The 19,603-nt window shown below is 42.7% G+C and overlaps 1 long non-coding RNA gene across 1 annotated transcript in view; it reads right to left on the reverse strand.

The window, feature by feature from the left end:
• The window catches only part of LOC309327668, a 38,750-nt gene extending 21,668 nt beyond the window's left edge, over positions 1-17,082 (reverse strand). Inside the window, exon 1 of the long non-coding RNA XR_014150617.1 lies at positions 16,901-17,082. This is a non-coding gene — a long non-coding RNA (uncharacterized lncRNA). The remainder of the gene's footprint in view (positions 1-16,900) is intronic.
• Between the last annotated feature and the right edge of the window lie 2,521 nt (positions 17,083-19,603).

Consider the following 19,603-nt stretch of genomic DNA (forward strand, 5'->3'; position numbering starts at 1 on the left):
TAGGGATGATGGGAGTTATAGTCCCAAAACATCTGGAGGGCAGAGGCAGTAATGCTTCTGAGTTTCTGGAAGCCGCAGAAAGAGAGACGGCTCTTGTGCTTGATGCTACTTGCTGGTTTTCCACAGGCATCTGGCTGGCCAGTGTGGGAACAGGATGCTGGACTAGATGGGCAACTGGCCTGATCCAGCAAGTTCTTATGCCAGGAGCTAAGCCTGAAACTGAACCCCCCCACACACACATGCACATATATACATATTCACTGAACCCAGTTCTTGAATGCTTGAGCAAGTCTTGCGATTCAGATGAATGGAAATTTAGCATTCACATTTATTTATTTTTTGAAGAATCAATCCCATAGTATTTGCATGATTCATGAAAAAACATTATAAGCAACTAGCAACTGTTAATGAGTAAGTAAGTTATGCACATTGAGAAATTGCTCTGGAAGGTTAATGATGGTTCCAGCATGCATAGGCTTACGAAAATAAAACAGAAGCATGTGGAAGGCATCAAGCTTGCAATTTTTAACATGAGCAGCACTAATAGACCTTCTCTATTGCCAGGCACAACCCCTGTAATTCTACAAATTAGGCCAAGCCCCTGGGAACGGTGTGCCTGCAGCTGCTGAGCAGATGTGGGGAAGAAAAATGAGGCAGATTCATCCAAATAAAACTGGATGGTTTTGCAGTTAATAAAATTACCACTAATCTGGTGCTAACTGACTAGAGTTCCATATAAAGAAGAAGAAGACCAAAGGAAAACACATACAGGGGTTGAAAGGTAAAACAGCAGCATGCGAGGAGCTAATTTCCATTTAAGACTAATTTCTGTTTACTAATTAGAGACACAGTGCTGAGCTTCCCTTGACTGCGAAAAGGCAGGAAATCCATTGCAGCAGTATAGGATATTGGAGGGGAGCTAACATGTTAGCACTTTCCCCACAATTAATTGTCCACAGAAGTCCCCAGTCAAATAAATTAGCACTGTGTAAATAGGAAAATAGAATGGAGAATCTGCGCAATTGTTTGGCTCTGGTAGATTCTCTGCTGGGGCTGCTTACTTGCAATAGGAATTGCATGTATCTCTCCATTATCTGATACCTTCTCAGAAGCTGGCTGAAGTCTGGGAGGGCCGCATCCAGCCCTCAAGTCAAGTTCCTGAGTTCCTTAGTACAGTGGTACCTCGGGTTACATACGCTTCAGGTTACAGACTCCGCTAACCCAGAAATAGTGCTTCAGGTTAAGAACTTTGCTTCAGGATGAGAACAGAAATTGTGCGGCGGCGGCGCGGCGGCAGCAGGAGGCCCCATTAGCTAAAGTGGTGCTTCAGGTTAAGAACAGTTTCAGGTTAAGTATGGACCTCCGGAACGAATTAAGTACTTAATCCGAGGTACCACTGTAATCAATAGTCAATGCATCAACTGTGCTCTCTCTTTCTCTCTCTCTTCTTTTGAACACATGAAGCTGCCTTTTTTAAAAAAAACCTTGTATGTCACATAGATAATTATTTCATTTCATTTCATTAATTTAATTTATGAGACAATTAATTAATTAATTAATATCAAGCCAGACATGTGGTCAATCCAGCTCAGTACTGTACTGCGTATTCCGATTCTGTCAGCAGCTTTGCAGGGTTTCAGACAGGAATTGCAGCCAGGCTACATCTCATGAACCCCTTCAGCAGAAGCCCTGCTTTGATTTTTGGAAAACATATTTTAGCATAAAATACCTTTAGAAATGCACAAATGGATAAAATAGCATTTAAATGCATGTTTTGTGTTTAAACATGCATTTAAGAATACATATTTAAATGCACATTTTCGTAGAGGGTTTTTTTAATCCACCAATTAAAGCAGGCAAAATGGGATGGAACAAAGTTATGAATAAATGCAAATTAAATTGACACAGATTGGAAGTTGGCTGACCCATCGTTATTGTGGTGTTCCATCAGATAATGTCTTGAAAAGGGCTTCTGAAAGCTTCAGCATTTGAGGGGGTGGCTTCTGGGTTCTGTATATCTGATAGTTGTTCTCTTATAGACTCTACTAATTCTGCATTCTGTCCACGCCTACCAAATTTTTACTGAATAAAGTAAATAGCAGATATCAGGTCAATTAAAAGGTGTGCAAATAGGTAGCATTTTGAAAATTTAAGGATGAAATTCTAAAGTAGGTGGGTGGCAGGAACTGAAGGCGACTGAACTGCTGTTTCCAACGCCAGGATTGGCCAAGGATGAATGAATGCAACCTGCAAGGTAAAAAAAAAAAATCTCCTCTCACCTTCTTATACACCAGGATTTTATTTTTTAGAAATATAACCTATCAGAACAGAAGACTCTGTGCTATTTCACACATTCTGCACAGGCCAAGTTGGATTTACTATAAAATGACAACAGGGCACTGGAGCCACTCGCTGCTCCATAATGATGTATAATGTATGTATATTTGCATTTCACATTTTTAGGGGTACACTTAAAACATATGAAGTTTAAATATTAAAAAGAAAAAAAGAGCAATATGCAAAGCGACTCTAAGCCAGCAATTGCAAGTGTGGCAATAAGTGCATTTTATCCAGGAGAGCACAGTTCGCAGAATGAGCTCACTTTGGGATAGTACAATTCACCCACATGATTCCCAGAGATTACAAATGTTACTGGCTCAAGCTACACATTTTTCAGAGCACTGAAGAAGAGCTGCCTCAGGTTGAAGAGTGATTGCTATTATATAAGAGAGTTTAGGAAATGCAGAGTCTTAACCCAACTGTATCTCTGATCCTGAACTAATTCCAACATCACAGCTTTGGCACTTTGAAACAAAATTGGGCCTTTTTCTTTTTTTTTAGGAGTAACATGTGACGCAAGAAAAAGAGTTAAGAAAAGAAGGTTGTTTGTTAATTTGAGGACAAGGCTGCAGAAAAATGGGGAGTTAGGATGAGCTAGTGTGCGTCAAAAGACAGAGGTTTTGGGAAATGAGTAATCTTGGGGAGTGATAATAAATTTCATTTGGTTCGACCTCATTGCATAAATACTTGTTTTCAGCTCCATGAATGTATTATCTGATAGATCAACAGCCTGTTGAAACCCACAGAGAGGGATCACAATGTTCAGTTTTGGATTCTTTAACAGCCTTTGCTGGAGATTAGGAGACAGTGAACTCTTTCAACTGTATCATGTCTTATATTGCTATCTGGTTTGAAAGCTATCCGTGGTCCTATGAAGAGAAGCTGGTGGTCAGGAGTATTCAACAAATCAATTAAGATGGAGCGCAACACCAAGATTTATGGTAGTTAAACCACAGAGCCTAGGGCTTGCCGATCAGAAGGTCAGCGGTTCTAATCCCCGCGACGGGGTGAGCTCCCGCTGCTCGGTCCCTGCTCCTGCCAGCCTAGCAGTTCAAAAGCACGTCAAAGGGCAAGTAGATAAATACCTTCCAGCGGGAAGGTAAAAGGTGTTTCCATGCGTTGCTCTGGTTCGCCAGAAGCAGCTTAGCCATGCTAACCACATGACCTGGAAGCTGTCTGAGGACAAATGCCGGCTCCCTCGGCCAGTAAAGTGAGATGAGTGCCGCAACCCCAGAGTCGTCCGCAACTGGGCCTAAAGGTAAGGGGTCCCTTTACCTTTACCTTTAAGCACCAAGTATTTCAACTCACCCAGTTAGTAGATCAAAACTCCTGTGAGAGCACAAGCTCCATGGCTGTGCTACTAAGATCAACTTGTGCATCCTTGGGCAACCTGGTGGCCTCCAGGTATTTTCAACTATAGCCTCCATCAACCCCAGCCAGAATGTGCCATCCAAACCACCTTGAAGGCACCAGGTTGATGATGCCTGAGCTGGAGTGATAGTATACTGTGTGGATGGTCAAATTCAAGTATGCTCACGATGCTGTTTTCTTCTAGACCAGTAGAATAGTCAGAGCATCACACCCAGCAGCAGGCAGGTGGGAAAGAGGAAGGATCCTATCCTGCATGGGAATGTACAAAGCACAGCTCACATATATATGGCCTTCAGAGAGTAGACCATCAATATGTGCCCTCTTAAACTAAGATCACATACTGAGATCCCTAACGTGTGGAGAAGTTTCTTCCACAAATGCAGGCATTTTCTTCCAGCTGTTTTGACCCGCTTCCAGTTAACTCTAATCAGATCTTTCCAGTCTGTTTTCTTCTCTTATTGGAAGTGCTGTGTATCTCCACTTCCTGTTGGAAGCTGGTGCGATGCTGTACTCAAACAGCTGCTGTTGTCCCTTTGCAGGGGGGGGGGGCTACATTCCACCAATGGCTGGACAGAGGCATTATACAATGTGTTGCCTGGAAATCTCCCTTGAACAAATGCAGGACAGTTTCATTAGTTATTAGCTTATGAATTATGACACCCTGCTTATGGGAAATACATGCACAGCTGGAGCCTGTGGCAGAGTCCAGGATTACATTACAAGACGTGATCTGATGGTTAACTCAGACCTTGGAGACCACCCCAGGCACAGCGTGTGGCTCCTGTTGTACGCAGAAGATTAGGTTGGAAGGAACATTTTTCTTACATCTGCTATCATATATTTTAGGGCAGAGAGAGTGTCTTTTGGCTTGAACCTGTCGCCACACCCAATTTCTATTTCCTCCCCACAGGAACCACAATAACTAGGCTGGCCCAGGCCTGACTATGACTCCATAACATATGGTGCAGCTGTTTCAGTCATTTCGTAGTTGACCACGGCACAGAGAGATGTGCTGAAGGTCACCATCTGAAATATATGGCGCAGTTAGAATTTCAGCACGCATTGTTGTGACTATGGCATCAGAATCACAACTCCTTCCTCTCAGAGAACCAGCCACAATGGCTATGTTCTACTGTCTGAGGCAGCACGCCTTTGAATTCTAGCTGTGGTTGTGCTCATATCCTGCTTGTGGACTTCCTATAAGCATCTGGGAGGAAACCTTGAGAACAGGATGCTGGACTAGATGGGCCTTTGACCCGATTCAGCAGGATCTTACATTCTTAACTCCATATTCAAGACTCTGACAGAAATTTTAAAGCCATGAGAAGGGAAGCAGTGATAAAACAGTGGATAGGTTGGGGGTTGGTGAAGAGGTGAAACGAAGTACACCCCTGCTGCTGTGGTCATGATTCAGAGCCAGAAAGATCATCTGCTTCCTTCTCAACAGAAGTATACCTTCTATCAGTCCTTTCCTCTTGAAGGAAATAATCTGGAAAACTATATTCTGACAAACATTGCTAATAGCATATGAGTGTGAGAGCCAGGAGAGGTGGTAGTGGTTTAATTCCAAGAGTTTCCTCTTTTCCAATTGCCTCAGCAGAAGAAGAAAAGAAAGAAAAAAAGACTAATTATGGTCTATAAATGCAGACATGTGGTGTTCCAGAGTCTGGCTATATTGGCTTGTTGGGAGAGTACTAGATGTTTGCCTAGCAATTTTGTATGTTGCCTAAATTTATCCAGGACACTGAATTAGCAAAAAGCTTGTCTTGGTATAAAAAATGGCAGGGATGTTGCTGCAGGTGGTCAGCAGATTTGGAAAACAGGATACACACCAAGGCATTGCAGGTCACTGAAGAGGGTAAACAAGCAAATTCTCTAAGAAACACCTTGGGCTGGATTCAACAAGGTCCTGTTCAGAGTAGACCCACTGAAATTAACAAACCCAAGTTAGTAATAGCCATTAACTTCAGTGGATCTACTCTGAGTAGGACTAGTGTTGAATACTACCCCCTTCCTTTTCTCCTCCACTCATAGAAATAGTGCATTGTTAAATATTTCCTGGAGTTTATGGGTGGAGGTAGTGTGCTTCCCTTCTTTCCTACCACTCTCTCTACCCAACCATAATGTAATTTAGAGAAATTTAAGAAATGCCATACCCAGAAATATCCAGACATGTTAACGATATGTGTGGCCTCCATTCATTCTTTGAATCTCATTTGATTAACTATTTTCCTTCGGAGGGAGAGAAAAGTTTAGCTTAATTAACTAGTCAATTAGTATCAATATCTACTCTGTAACTGGCCAAAGGAAAACACCAAGGACCCCTTCATCATTTAAATCTTCTAATGACATAAAATTGTGTGTGTGTGTGTGTGTGTGTGTATAAAGACTCCCCCCCCTCCCCACTTCACAACAGCCATGAATTTTGGGCTGATCCCAGCCCACTAAATGCAGCACTGCTATTTGCATCAAACCTTTGTGAATGTTAGTGGTCATGAAAATGAGAGGCTATCACCGGTGACAGAATCCAGACACACACGACAGGGCAGGGATTTATTTACAGAGCCCTATTATAATCAGCATCATTGCTATTCTTTTGTATTCAAGTCACTCTGAAACAGAAGTGTAAGTAAGCCCTTTTAATGAGTCCTGCCATGTCAATATACAGATTTCTATGGCAGCAACTTTCAGCAGGGTTTCAACATTCCTCTCAAGATTGAACTGTGGGGACCAGTGGTCAGGAAATTGCCTCCCTCCCCTCGCCTGCATTTGAGTGTGTTGCAGGCCATTAAAGGCAGAGAGGTTTTCCACTGGAAAAAGTTGGAAGAAGTGCTGCCCATTTTCCAAGGACTCTTTCAGTTCTGAACCAGACTCCTGCTAAGGAAAGGCATGAAGATAGTACACTGGAAATGAACACAGCTTTACAGAATGCTGAATGACAAATTATATTTCGTAAGGCAATTTCACATTTGAGGGGTTTTGATCAAACACTGGGGAAGGAGAGAAACCATGGGACAAATGGGTGTTATTTGGCATTCTGTCTGGTGCAGAAACCAGCTGCACTCATCCTAACACTTGGCAAAGGAAAACAAAGTCAATACGGGTGAACTGCTCCTGTTTCTTGACCATTAAGGTTGTGTGCGTGCGTGTGATTGGGTTGTTGTTTTTATTTTGATTATATATATTGGGGTTTTCATGTTGATATTGTTCTGTGAACCGCCCTGAGACCGCTGGGTATAGGGCGGTATATAAATCAAATCAATCAATCAATCAATCAATCAATCAATCAATCAATATAATGTGCATGGAACCATCTCTAGGTGGATGAGGAACTGTGGCATATTGCCTCTGTCATAGCTTTATCCTCCATGATTTTGTCTAATCAACTTTCTAAGCCATCCAAGCTAGCAAAATCCATAGTTTAATTATGCTACATGTCGAAACAAAACAAAATAAATAAATAAATTCCTTCCAGTAGCACCTTAGAGACCAACTAAGTTTGTTACTGGTATGAACTTTCATGTGCATGCACACGTCTTCAGAGTCACTGAAACAGAAGTCACCAGACCCTTATATATAGTGAGAGGGTGGGGAGGGGTATTACTCAGAAGGGTGGTAGGAATGGGTGATTGGCTGATATTGCACTAAAGGACAAGATAGAAACCAGTGTGGGACAGAGGTGAGGCTGGTGGATGGAACAAGGACACCAAAGTTGAAATCTCCACAAATGCTCACTTGGTTGCAATCTCCTAACCCAGGGTTCGGCAACCTAAGGCCCAGGGGCCAGGTGCAGCCCAATCGCCTTCTCAATCTGGCCCGCGGATGGTCCGGGAATCAGCGTGTTTTTACATGAGTAGAATGTGTCCTTTTTAAAATGCATCTCTGGGTTATTTGTGGGGCATAGGAATTCGTTCATCCTTTTTAAAAAATATATAGTCTGGCCCACCACATGGTCTGAGGGACAGTGGACCGGCCCACGGCTGAAAAAGGTTGCTGACTCCTGTCCTAACCTAACCATCTCAGAGTTACCTGGAGAATACAAATGGAGCATGCACTTCCTTAACACATTGGAGGAAAGGCCGGATAGTGTGTGTGTGTGTGTGTGTGTGTGTGTGTGTGTGTGTGTTTTAAAAAATGTCCAGGTTTTTCTTGGTTAAACTGCTCAAACTATGGCATAAAATGAGCTACTTCTGCTTCTCAATTCCCCCAGGAGTCTTAAATATTCTTTGCAGTCCTGTCTGAGCGAGACAATAAAGAACAGATTTGTTCCGATTTGCTTCGAAGTCTCCCCCATATCAGTGGTTGTATCCAAGAAGTCCAGCCCTCCGTGTACAATAGCTCATTTACTCCTGAGCCCCTGCTAGCAGCGCATAACAAAATATTTCCTCTGCACTCTTCCTGGACTTTTTAAACTCCAGGTGACCCACAGTGAAATCTGTTTTAATGGGGCCTCAGTTAAACAAGTCAACTGAGCCTTTGTTTAACTGGGCAACAGAATGCAGAGCTCTTCCCCCCACCCCCCAACCCAAAGCACACATTCTTGTTTTCTCTTTAGAGTTTGGAGTCACATTTTATCATCCTTAGGCTATTTCAGAGAGGAAGTGTTGTTGTTTTTTAATCATGCCTAATCCTCATTGAAAAAGTTAACTGGCTAAATCTTCCTCCACTGGAATGGCCTGCATCCAGTAAATAACCTGGAGCACAAACACTTTTAAAGACCACTGAGCAGTGTGTCCCTATGTTTGTCTGCTCAGAAGTACGGTAAGTCCCATTGAGTTCAATAGGATTTGCTCTCATGGTAAGTTCATTTAGAATTGCAGCCTTATCAAACTTAATGCATCTGGTATCAGCAGGATTTAGGCTGGTTTCAGACTTCAGCACTCATTCAGGTAGACGCCAGCATATGTTCACAGTGCAATAAAGTGCATCTCATAACCACCCACCCCCAAGATAGCAGGTACATTGTGATGTAGCAATGGCACAGTGCTCTTGCACAACAAATCCACTTTCATTTTTGTTTTACTTTTTGCAGCAGCATGAAGAAAAGCACGATAGAGGGTGTGACAACTATCACTCAACCATAACACCTGCACAAATTTTGAGCAAGCAAATCAAGACAAATGTCTAATAAACTGGTTGTCTGAAGGTGACCGTAGTGCTTCATTTTGGCTGGGTCATGGTTAAAATGTATTTTTGAATATTGTGTGGCCAGTTCTGTAGCTGGCCAGATTATCTTCTAATAATATTGCTGAAAAGGTGGAATGCTCCCTCACTCGCATTCAGCGAATGCGTAACTCATTCATATGACTAAACAAAGTGATAGAACTCAACAAGCTGAATGGGGAAGCAGGAATAGTTTGAGGTGTATGTGAATGGAATCACCACCATATCTTACATTAATAAGAAAGGAAATTGAGATTCCTGCCTGGGTTGAATTTCTGAAGGAAGTCAAGAATTTTGGCAAGATCTCTACAAGCTGTTAGGAGAGTATTGCTGCCACTTCCCCCTCAAATTTGATATGAGAAAATTTAAATGAAGCTGAAAGAATTTAAGGAAAAGGAATAAAGCTGATTGGAGTAGGGTGGTAGCGGTAGTTGGAGACACAACTCAGTGACTGTAGTCACCAGTTGATAAGAGTTCAACTACTTACATCCAGGTCTTAACCAGCCACCAACCACATAAGTCTAGGGCTATTCTTCCAAGATTTAAAGACTAGTAAACTGCTGTGAGAGGTTTTAATGGCTCTTTAAGCTTTGTCTAAGGTCTGGAAGTAGTTCACATAAGTATGACAAATTGTTGTCCTTCATTTGCCTTCTCGACAATAAGTAACACAATGGATTTATTTATAATGACCATTTATAACTGGTTAATCCCAAGGTGGGGTATAAGAAGACATAATTTTAAACAAGCTTTATTACTAATACAATTAATAAAAATAAAGATTACATGCTCTCTAACCTTGTGGTCTTGACTCTTCTGATCCACATCCTTGAGAGACTGCTGTTAAAGGTTTGCCATCAAAGAACGAAAGGATACATGTGCCTATTGATGCTTAGAAGGCTGCATCAACAAAAGTATAGTGTCTAGGTCAAGGGAAGTAATAGTTCCACTCTCTTCTGCCATGGTCAGACCACACCTGGAATACTGTGTCCAGTTCTGGGCACCACAGTTTAAGAAGGATATTGACAAGCTGGAATGTGTGCAGAGAAGGGCAACCAAGATGCCAAAGGGTTTGGAAACCAAGCTTTATGAGGAATGATTAAGAGAGTTGGGTATGTTTAGCCTGGAAAAGAGGAGACCGGGATGAGATATGATAGCCTTCTTCAAATATCTAAAGGGTTGTCACATGGAAGATGGAGCAAGATTGTTTTCTCCTGCTCTTGAGGGTAGGACTCGAACTAATGGCTTCAGGTTACAAGAAATGAGATTCCGATGAAATTTCAGGACAAACTTTCTGACAGTAAGAGCTGTTTGACAGTGGAACAGATTCCCTTGGGAGATTGTGGACTCTCCTTCCTTGGAGTTCTTTAAAGAGAGGTTGGATGGCCATCTGCATTGCAGGGGGCTGGATGAGATGAGTCTCTCCAACTCCAGTACAGTGGTACCTTGGGTTACAGACGCTTCAGGTTACAGACGCTTCAGGTTACAGACTCCGCTAACCCAGAAATAGTACCTTGGGTTAAGAACAGAAATCGTGCTCTGGTGGCGTGGCAGCAGAGGGAGGCCCCATTAGCTAAAGTGGTACCTCAGTTTAAGAATTGTTTCAGGTTAAGAACAGACCTCCAGAACGAATTAAGTTCTTAACCCGAGGTACCACTGTATTCTACAATTCTAAGAGCTTATCTAACTGGAACAATTTCAATTTATGTGCTGCAATTGAGATTCAAAGGGACACCATTTTAAACAAAACAGACCAACCCCTTTCCCATCCACCTCCCTGCCTTTAGATTTAGCCAACAATTTATAGATTATATGTCAACAAAGAGGCACTGCATTCTTGCTTGGTAATGAATTCCATCCATTATAAAACAGACTGTTTTGAGAAACAATTGGCTGCACTTATCAAATTATGAGGCTCCTAGAAGATTAAAATAATTGCGTTGTTAATGCCAGTTATGTTTTGGTTTCCCGCTCTATAATAATTTGGAATCATAATTTTTACGATAAATTGCCACCATACTTTCAAAAAAGTGATGGAGAGAGAAGCCTGGCTATTCTTCAGTGTTTCGAGCCTGAAACCAATCTCAGTCCTGAATTGCCACAAACTTTACAACTTGCTCGATTTTGCTTGAAATGTGCTTTTCTATTCTTAAAAGCCAAACCCTGAGAAAAAAATAACTGAAACCAAATGCCATGTCACCGAGGCCAACCATAACACATGGAAGTCCTAAAATAACAGGAGAGCGATTGTGGTAATGCCTGACCTTCTGAACCACACATATGGTTGGGATGCAACAAAACAGCCTGCATTCATTCCTAACCAGTGCACATAAGGCTCGTTTTCACAAGTGACTCTGAGAGCCACTGAGCTGATACATGCAGTAGAATCAAGCAATAAAGCTTTTCCAGGTTTATAGCATTTGGAGCTCACATTTCTGAACGCTTGCTAATGAAAGAAAGCAACTCCTGCCACATAAGACAAAAGTATGGCTGCAACTTATCCATGGTTGCAAGCTCCCCAATCTCCGAGCAGCAAGAGATCCCAGGCGTCCCTGCGCTTACCCAGGGTTCAGCTTCCTTAGAATGAAGGTCAGTGGAGACTATGGTATCTTTAGGATGTATGGCTCTATTTGCACATACATGTATACAACCTGAGCCTAGGATGGAAGGGCTTGCAGATCCTGCTTACCCTTTAGACATCCTGGGGCCAGGGGCTCATCCAAAGCCATAGTATTGCATTCCACTCAGAGAAAAATCAAGCCTCTCTGTCCAGCTTGGAGCCAAAAACTCACATGCCAAAAACCAGACCACCTGGCCTGTTGCTCTCCCTAGGATGGCATGGCATCCAGTCAGGAAAAGCAGGGAAAGCCGCATCCTCCTGAAGAGCACCATCACTTAGTTGTTGCTATGGCAACATGGTTCACTCTTTACTCTGTGGAGGAAAGCACTTAATTGGCCAGCTAAGGCCATTACTTTACAAACAGACTTGATTATCCAGTTCAACAGGTTCTCTCTTACTAGAGTCTAACTTCACAAATGCAGAATCATAGGTTTGGAAGATACCCCTATATATCTTCCAGACCAACCCCCCCAAATCCTATAACACTATCTATGTTCAAGGATAATTTTTCCTGTGTTTTTTCTTCTTCTTCAGGGGTGCATTCAATAATGTGATTCTCCCATCTAAGAACATAAGAAGAAATCCACTGGATAAGCTCCCTCTAGTCTGTCCCCTCACAGCAGCCAAATAGATGCCTATGAAAAGTTCACAGACAGAACCTGAAGCATGAAACCGTGAGTCCACACATAAAATTCAGCCACTTGATTCTGCTGAGCATATAAGCTAGAGCAGGCTTCCTCAACCTCGGTCCTCCAGAGGTTTTGAGACTACAATTCCCATCATCCCTGACCACTGGTCCTGCTAGCTAGGGATCATGGGAGTTGTAGGCCAAAAACATCTGGAGGGTTGAGGAAGCCTGAGCTAGAGCTAAAGACAGAGGCTGCAAGAAACTTTGGAACAGTGATATCTTCATCCATTACACCATCTTGCAATTCTTGTATTCCAAGTGGAGGCATTGGTACATGCATACAATGATTAAAGTTTCACTTGTGAAAACAGCAGAAAGGTTTATTTAGAATGTACAAAACAGAGTTTATAGAACAGCCTCCCCCAACCTGGTGCCTGCCTTCTAGATATTTCATACTACAACTCCCATTAGTCTCAAGTAGCACAGCTAGGCTGGCTGAAGCTTATGGGAATTGCAGTCTAAAACAACTGGAGGGCACCAGATTGGGAAAGGCGTTGTTACAGAGCTTGTTTTAAAACTGCAGGAACCTGCTTTACATGCCAGAAATGACATCACCATTTGGAATAAATTTAAATGGGGTCACAGTCAGACTCCATTTACTTATATGGGCAAAAGCAGCCCTTTTCAGAAGTATCACAGAATTTTTTTTAAAAGTTCCAAACATTCCTCCATATTTCTTGCCCTGCCGCCAAATGTGCCCAGGCCGATATGTACATGTAACATTCATGGAATGTGTGTGAGAGTGAGCGAAGCACTATTTGGGTTACCCCCTTTTGTTGGTAACAATATTTTTATTAGGTTTACAGAGGATTAGCGTGACCTCATCAGTTCTAAAGCTATCATTTTAAACCACAAGGCTAATCTACGTCTAGAAAGACATTTTTCCAGTAGATATGTCATTATGTACAGCGGCGGTGGCAGCATAGACCAAAGCCTGAAGTTCTTAAGCAATTATCCTAAGTGTGTTTACTTTCATGGAAAACAATGGGACTTGCTTCTAAGTAGAGATGTCTTTAGGGTCAGTGTAGCAAGACCACTCAGAAATTTATAGACATTGACACTTACTGTTTTGCAGAAGCAGACAAAGGCCATTGTCATGATCTGGCAGGACTACAGGGAGGAGGAAGAGGATCCCGGCAAGAGATGTAGCCAGGACTGGGACACACTGGGGCAAGCTGGGGGTGGGGAAGGGAAGGTTGGTGTAGGAAGTACTCACGGGGTGATTGAGGGTGACAAGGGGATGAGGGTCAGTGCACAGGAACCAGAGCAGCAGGACCCATCACCAGAGCCAGAGGGGGCCCTGTCTTCACAAACACAACAGGCTCTGAGGCAGAGGGAGCAGCGGATGGGATACTCTAGGAGGCTGAGGCAGGCAAGGGCCCAGAGCCCAGCTCCCCAGCTGGGGCTTGGTGTGTGATTCCTCAGCTGGAGTAGGCTTGGAACAGGTGAGGGTCACATGCCTCATCAAGCCCAGAGGCTGCAATCAGCATGCAGAGTATAAAAGGGCAGCAGAGCCAAGGTGCTGTGTCTGCTCAACTGTCCATGTTGATGGGGCTCAGCTTGGGTGCTCCTGGATCTCTGTGGGACTGTGCTTCATTTTGGACTTTGGATTGACCCTGGACTGGGGACTTGACATACTAACTTGCTGCCAGGTAAGCCAGGGGTTTAGGACAGACATCAAGTCTAGCTCTCAAGTTCACAGCAGTGGACACCTTGCTGCCATTTCCTCTTCCCCTCTTTCTGAAGGTCCAACTAGGAGCTCATTCACCCTTCTGTTTGTCCCACAATTTCTAAACACAGGTGTGAGAGGTTTTTCTTTTGGTCCGCTGCTTTCACCAGGAAAGCCGTTTAATGCTGAATCAGAATAAACCTCAATCCACAGAAAACCCCATAGATGTTACAGCTGTGATTGGCTATCCTGACAAGGCAGCCACAAGCTTTGGTGGGAGAACAAGCTGTGATATAAGTGGTGGTGGCTTTAACTCCTTCTCCACCGGATCTCCACTGGAAATCCCCCCCAACTGGTATTATTTTACTTTTATTTGTTTTTTCATTCTGCTCTTCAGCCTAAAAAAGTCTCTGAGTGGCTTGCAGTACTCTTTCTCGCTCTCTCTCACAGGCTTACAAAGAGATGTGACACAAAAGGAAAACTGATCAGGAGAAGATGAAATAAACAAACTCAGATTCAGATTCTTAGTAACTAGTTATTCTAACAGCCAGCTGAGATGGGGAGGGGAATCAAGGAGAGGAGCCACCAAAAGTAACAATAGAGTCCTTTCTCTTCTATCCTCTGTGGCAGCCTGTTGAAATGGCTGTTCCAGGTTTCATATGGGTGTCTGTATGTTTTCTCCTCCATGGCTAACATCTCAGGAGGAGACGATCTAGACCAAAGTCTCCATGTAGTAGGAAGGGGTCAGGTCCTTCTCCTTGTACCATGCCCCCCAACCAGCTTATTATACCAAATTTAGGACTTTAGGTGAGCTTTTTTTGTTGGAATCCATTTGTCTTTAAAGACAATGGAGCCTGCCTCTGGGGGCGAGGTCAAACCACTGTGTTGGCAGACCTGAAGTGACATTCTAGTGTGCAAGCTTCACTGATGTGGTCCAAAGGAAGTCAGAGCAATACACTTGGCACCAGTTGTGCTGTAGGATATGCTTTAAAACAGAGAAAGATGGTGGATTTGTTCTTGTTTAATAATTGCAAGAGGCCACCTCTGTTCACAATGCATGTGTTCCACTGAAATATTGTCTGGTTTTGCGTCTAGTACTATGAACCATGGTGTTACATGAAAAACATATCTTTATTATTTAACTTGCTTTAATAATTTGGAATAAAAAATATAAAATAAGTAACTTACTTAGAAATATTTTATGAATCACATCTGGATTCTACACCACTCTAAGGAGTTCAGACTGGGTTTATCCCAGGATATTCTCACAACCACCCTGTGAGGCAGGTTAAACTGAGAAATAGTGACTGGTCTACAATCACTTAGTAAACTTCAAGGCTGAGTGGAAATAAAATCTCCCTGGTTCAAATCTGATACCATCCACGACACTAGCTGTAAAGACATACAATGCTGCCAACATTTACGGTAATCTGTCTTCAGTCAGGCTATTAAATTGGAAAATTGCCAAGTAAGTTTTGCTGATGCTAGGATCATCTTGAAGTATATGGCAATTCTAAGTTTCAACAGCCATTAAAATTGACCAGAAGTCTACACATCTGCATGAAGTAAGGCACACATGACTTCACTGTGTGCCTTACCTAAGCAGCTGCAGGTAAATTCAGTATGTTTAAAAAGATCCATACAAAAATGCAAAGGAACAGATAAACTCTTGCTCAAGGTCAAATCAGACATGTTCATTAAAAAAAGCTGCAGAGGCAATTGCAGTAAGGATCATGGCAAGTGGGAAGGTGAATTAATCCCCCCCACCCTCCATCTTGGTCACAAAGAAAACCATACCCCTGTAAAAGATGGGGGGGGTACTTCCAGCTACCTCACCCACTGCCCTTGGAAACCCTGTAAGAACCTGCTGCAAGAGAGAGACTGTCTGCAGAATCATGGGAAGGTTGTTTCTAGGACCAAAGTGAAACTGTAAAGCTCCCTTGTTATTTTTGCTATTGGATAATGGATGTTGTTTGTGTAAACTTGTTATATAGTACTGAAACGTTGTTTTTTGTATGTTACTATATTTGATGTTGTGTTGTTTTGCTATGTTATTATGGAATTGTTTTTGCAATTTGGCTTTGAAACACATTTCTGTTTTCTTTGCTGTAAGCTTCTTTGAGTGTGATTTTTCTCTCTGTGTGTGGAAAAGCAGCATACAAATAAAAAGACTGAATGCTGAATGGATGCCCTTAAAGCTGCTGTTACAGATAGGTAGCCGCGTTGGTCTGCCATAGTCAAAACAAAAAATTCCTTCCAGTAGCACCTTAAAGACCAACTAAGTTAGTTCTAGGTATGAGCTGCTGTTAGGCCCAGTAGGGAAACCACTATTGCTGCAAATTATTATTATTATTATTATTATTATTATTATTATTATTATTATTATTTCATTTATACCCCGCCCTCCCCAGCCAAGGCCGGGCTCATAAACGGGAGCATAACTTAATGGTACAAGCATCTGCTTTGCATGTTAGTTCAAAGGATGAGATAGCAGACGATAGGAAAAGACCTTAGTCATTGCCAGTTGGAATGGGCTAGATGGACAAATGACCTGACTTGGTATAAGGCAACTTCCTATGGTCACCATCCTGTTCCTACCTCCTGCAATTCTTTAGAAGATAAAACAACTAGACACACAAAATATGATCATGCATGTAATGTTGTCTACTTTGGCCTTCAGTTACAATGAAAGCACCCAACATCCAAGGTTTTAAAAATTAAACTATTATGTGATACTGGCAGCTGGGGATTATGCTTCTTCACTGGTTTTTCAGTCTCCACCTTGGGGTGGGGCATGTGCATACCACTCACATCCTCCCATGTACGTATTTGTATAGCAGTTGCTTCTGTATCAGAGAAAGGGTAGTCTACAAGTTGCACACTAGATCCTCAGCAATAGGCACAATGTATGCTACTAGGCAACTGAAGCCCCACATTGGAAGGTGATCTATTTGTAAAATGACTCATGAACTAAGCTGGGGTGGCAGTGCTAAAGGAGATCAGTTGAAAGGTCTCAAGGCAATGTGTGAGAGGGAGGGAGGGAGGGACTTACCTCTGTTTCTTCTCTCTGGTGGCAGGAGGACATTCGAGATCAGGTGAAGTTCCACCTCTAGAAATTGATAGGTAGGCTAGAAGTTGAAGATCCAGGGAGAAGAGGGTCTTGTCCTACCACCCTCAAAACTGAATTGCAAGAAATGCTGGAACACAAAATATGAGGCCTGCATTGCAACATTAGCTGGGCCTTAGCAGGCAAGACAGAAAAGTACCACCCGTGCATCTGGAGCTTAGACACCCAAAGTCTAGTGTTAGAAGCCAAAGTAAAGTGGGATTCAGAATGCTTGAACATGCTGGAACTGATCTGATAGGGCACAGCAAGTGGTAGAAGTTTCAGATAAGCAAGGTAATAGGTGAGGAAGGTATTGTATATAACAGCTAAGCATCGCACTAAAACTCAGGATGTCTGAATACTCCCTTTCCTGCTTTTATCCTAAAACTTTGCATCACTCACTCACCTTGCTATTATTTTGATACCTATCTTTAAGACCAGAAACATTTTAAGTATGCAGAAAAAGGAAATTGGGTAAAGGAATTCAAAAGACCTTAGAGCAGCACATACATTCAAATATACTTTCCTACATCACTATATCCCAAAAGAGCAGCTCCTATACAATCCCTACCCTTTACATTTACACACAACTTCTTTACACTAAGATTTTATGAATACTTCTCTGTACTGAACTGTGGTGATTAGGTTTTTTTAAACCAAGGCCACACAAATACTTTTCAGTGTGCAACCTTAAAATTAAGCTTCAAAACTGCAATATTTTTCTTCATGCTTTATATCCTCTTGGAAGCCAGCCAAACAATACTTTCCTTCTTCTCTGCTCAGCAAAACCATTATGTTGATTGAACTGAAGCCAACATGCACACTCATGACCAATCTTGTCTAAAACTTTATTCAGGAGGGAACAAAATTGCATTTGTGATGCTACAGATTAGATTGTGCAAGAGCTTTCGTTCTGAAGCTGCAGTTTTTAGAGATTTACACAGGCCTCTTTCCAGATGCAACACATTCTACAGATAAGACAGAATACCTGTCTCCTCAGGAAATCTGAGGGAGAAGACAGAATTAAGTCACACACTTATTGAAACAGTAAGACTGTAAATGCTCCCTACACCTCTCTACATTACAAGTATTGGGAGGAGCAGGGAAGCCCAGATGGTGGTATCTGAGCACCACCTTCTTTCATTTCAGGATGTGCTTGCATCAACTGAGCTGTATTTTAGTGCAAGAATAATGTACTACTGAATTTTAGATGCCACATAAAAATACATGTTTTCTTGGACATTCAGTAGCCTTTACTACAGTTGAACATTTATGCTCTTTTAATGAGATGACTTTAAAAACCTAAGAGCAGCCCTGCTGGGTCAGATTGAAGATCCATCTAGTCCAGCATTTTGTTCCCACATTGGCCTATGGGAAGCCCACAAGTGAGACATGAGCAAAAAAGCACTCTGTGGCTCATGTTTCTTGGTAACTGGTATTCAGAACCTTAACCATCTGATATAGGAGGTAATGTATAGATCTGTCATGATGAGAAGCCATTGATAAGTTTATCCCCCATGCTTTGATCCTTGATATGCTATTAATTCTTTTTATAGTTGTTTTAAGTATGTTGTAAGCTGAATTATTATGGAAAAGCTGCATAGACTCAACTGAAGGCATCATGAGAGGGTGGCTAAATGCCAGTGACCACCTACTTATTGTTAACATCTACGCTTTTTACCATTTGTAATAATAATGATAATAATAAATTTATACCCCGCCCATCTGGCTGGGTTTCCCTAGGCACTCTGAGCAGCTCCCAACAGATTAAAACAAATATTAAAAACTTCCCTAAACAAGGCTGTCTTAGATGTCTTATAAAAGTCAGATAGTTGTTGATTTCCTTGACATCTGATGGGAAGGCGTTCCACAGAGTGGGCGCCACCACTGAGAAGGCCATCTGCCTGGTTTCCTGTAACCTCACATCACGTAGTGAGGGAACCGCCAGAAGGACCTCAGAGCTGGACCTGTGTCCGGGCAGAACGATTGGGGTGGAGACGCTCCTTCAGGTATACTGGGCAGAGGCCAACACTTGGAATTGTGCTTGGAAATGTAGTAGGAGCCAATGTAGCTCTTTCAGGACCGGTGTTATGTGATCTCAGCGGCCGCTCCCAGTCACCAGTCTAGCTGCCGCATTCTGGATTAGTTGTAGTTTCTGGGTCACCTTCAAAGGTAGCCCCACGTTGAGCTTATCACAGTAGTCCAAGCGGGAGATAACTAGAGCATGCATCACTCTGGCGAGATGGTCTGTGGGCAGGTAGGGTCTCAGCCTGCGTACCAGATGGAGCTGGTAGACAGCTACCCTGGACACAGAATTGACCTGCGCCTCCATGGACAGCTGTGAGTCCAAAATGACTCCCAGGCTGCACACCTTGTCCTTCAGGGGCACAGTTACAGGACCAGCAAGTCCTCCACACCAGCCCCCGCCCCCCGTCCCCCCAAAACATCACTTCTGTCTTGACAGGATTCAACCTCAATCCCTTAGTGGCCATCCATCCTCCAACTGCCTCCAGGCACTCACACAGGACCTTCACTGGTTCTGATTTGAGATGTAGAGCATCCACATACTGATGAACACCCAGCCCAAACCCCCTGATGATCTCTCTCAGCGGCTTCATATAGATGTTAAAAAGCATGGGCGAGAGGACG

This window comes from Podarcis erhardii (genome assembly GCF_964252035.2).
Source record: "Podarcis erhardii genome assembly, chromosome: 1".
Lineage (NCBI taxonomy): Eukaryota > Metazoa > Chordata > Lepidosauria > Squamata > Lacertidae > Podarcis > Podarcis erhardii.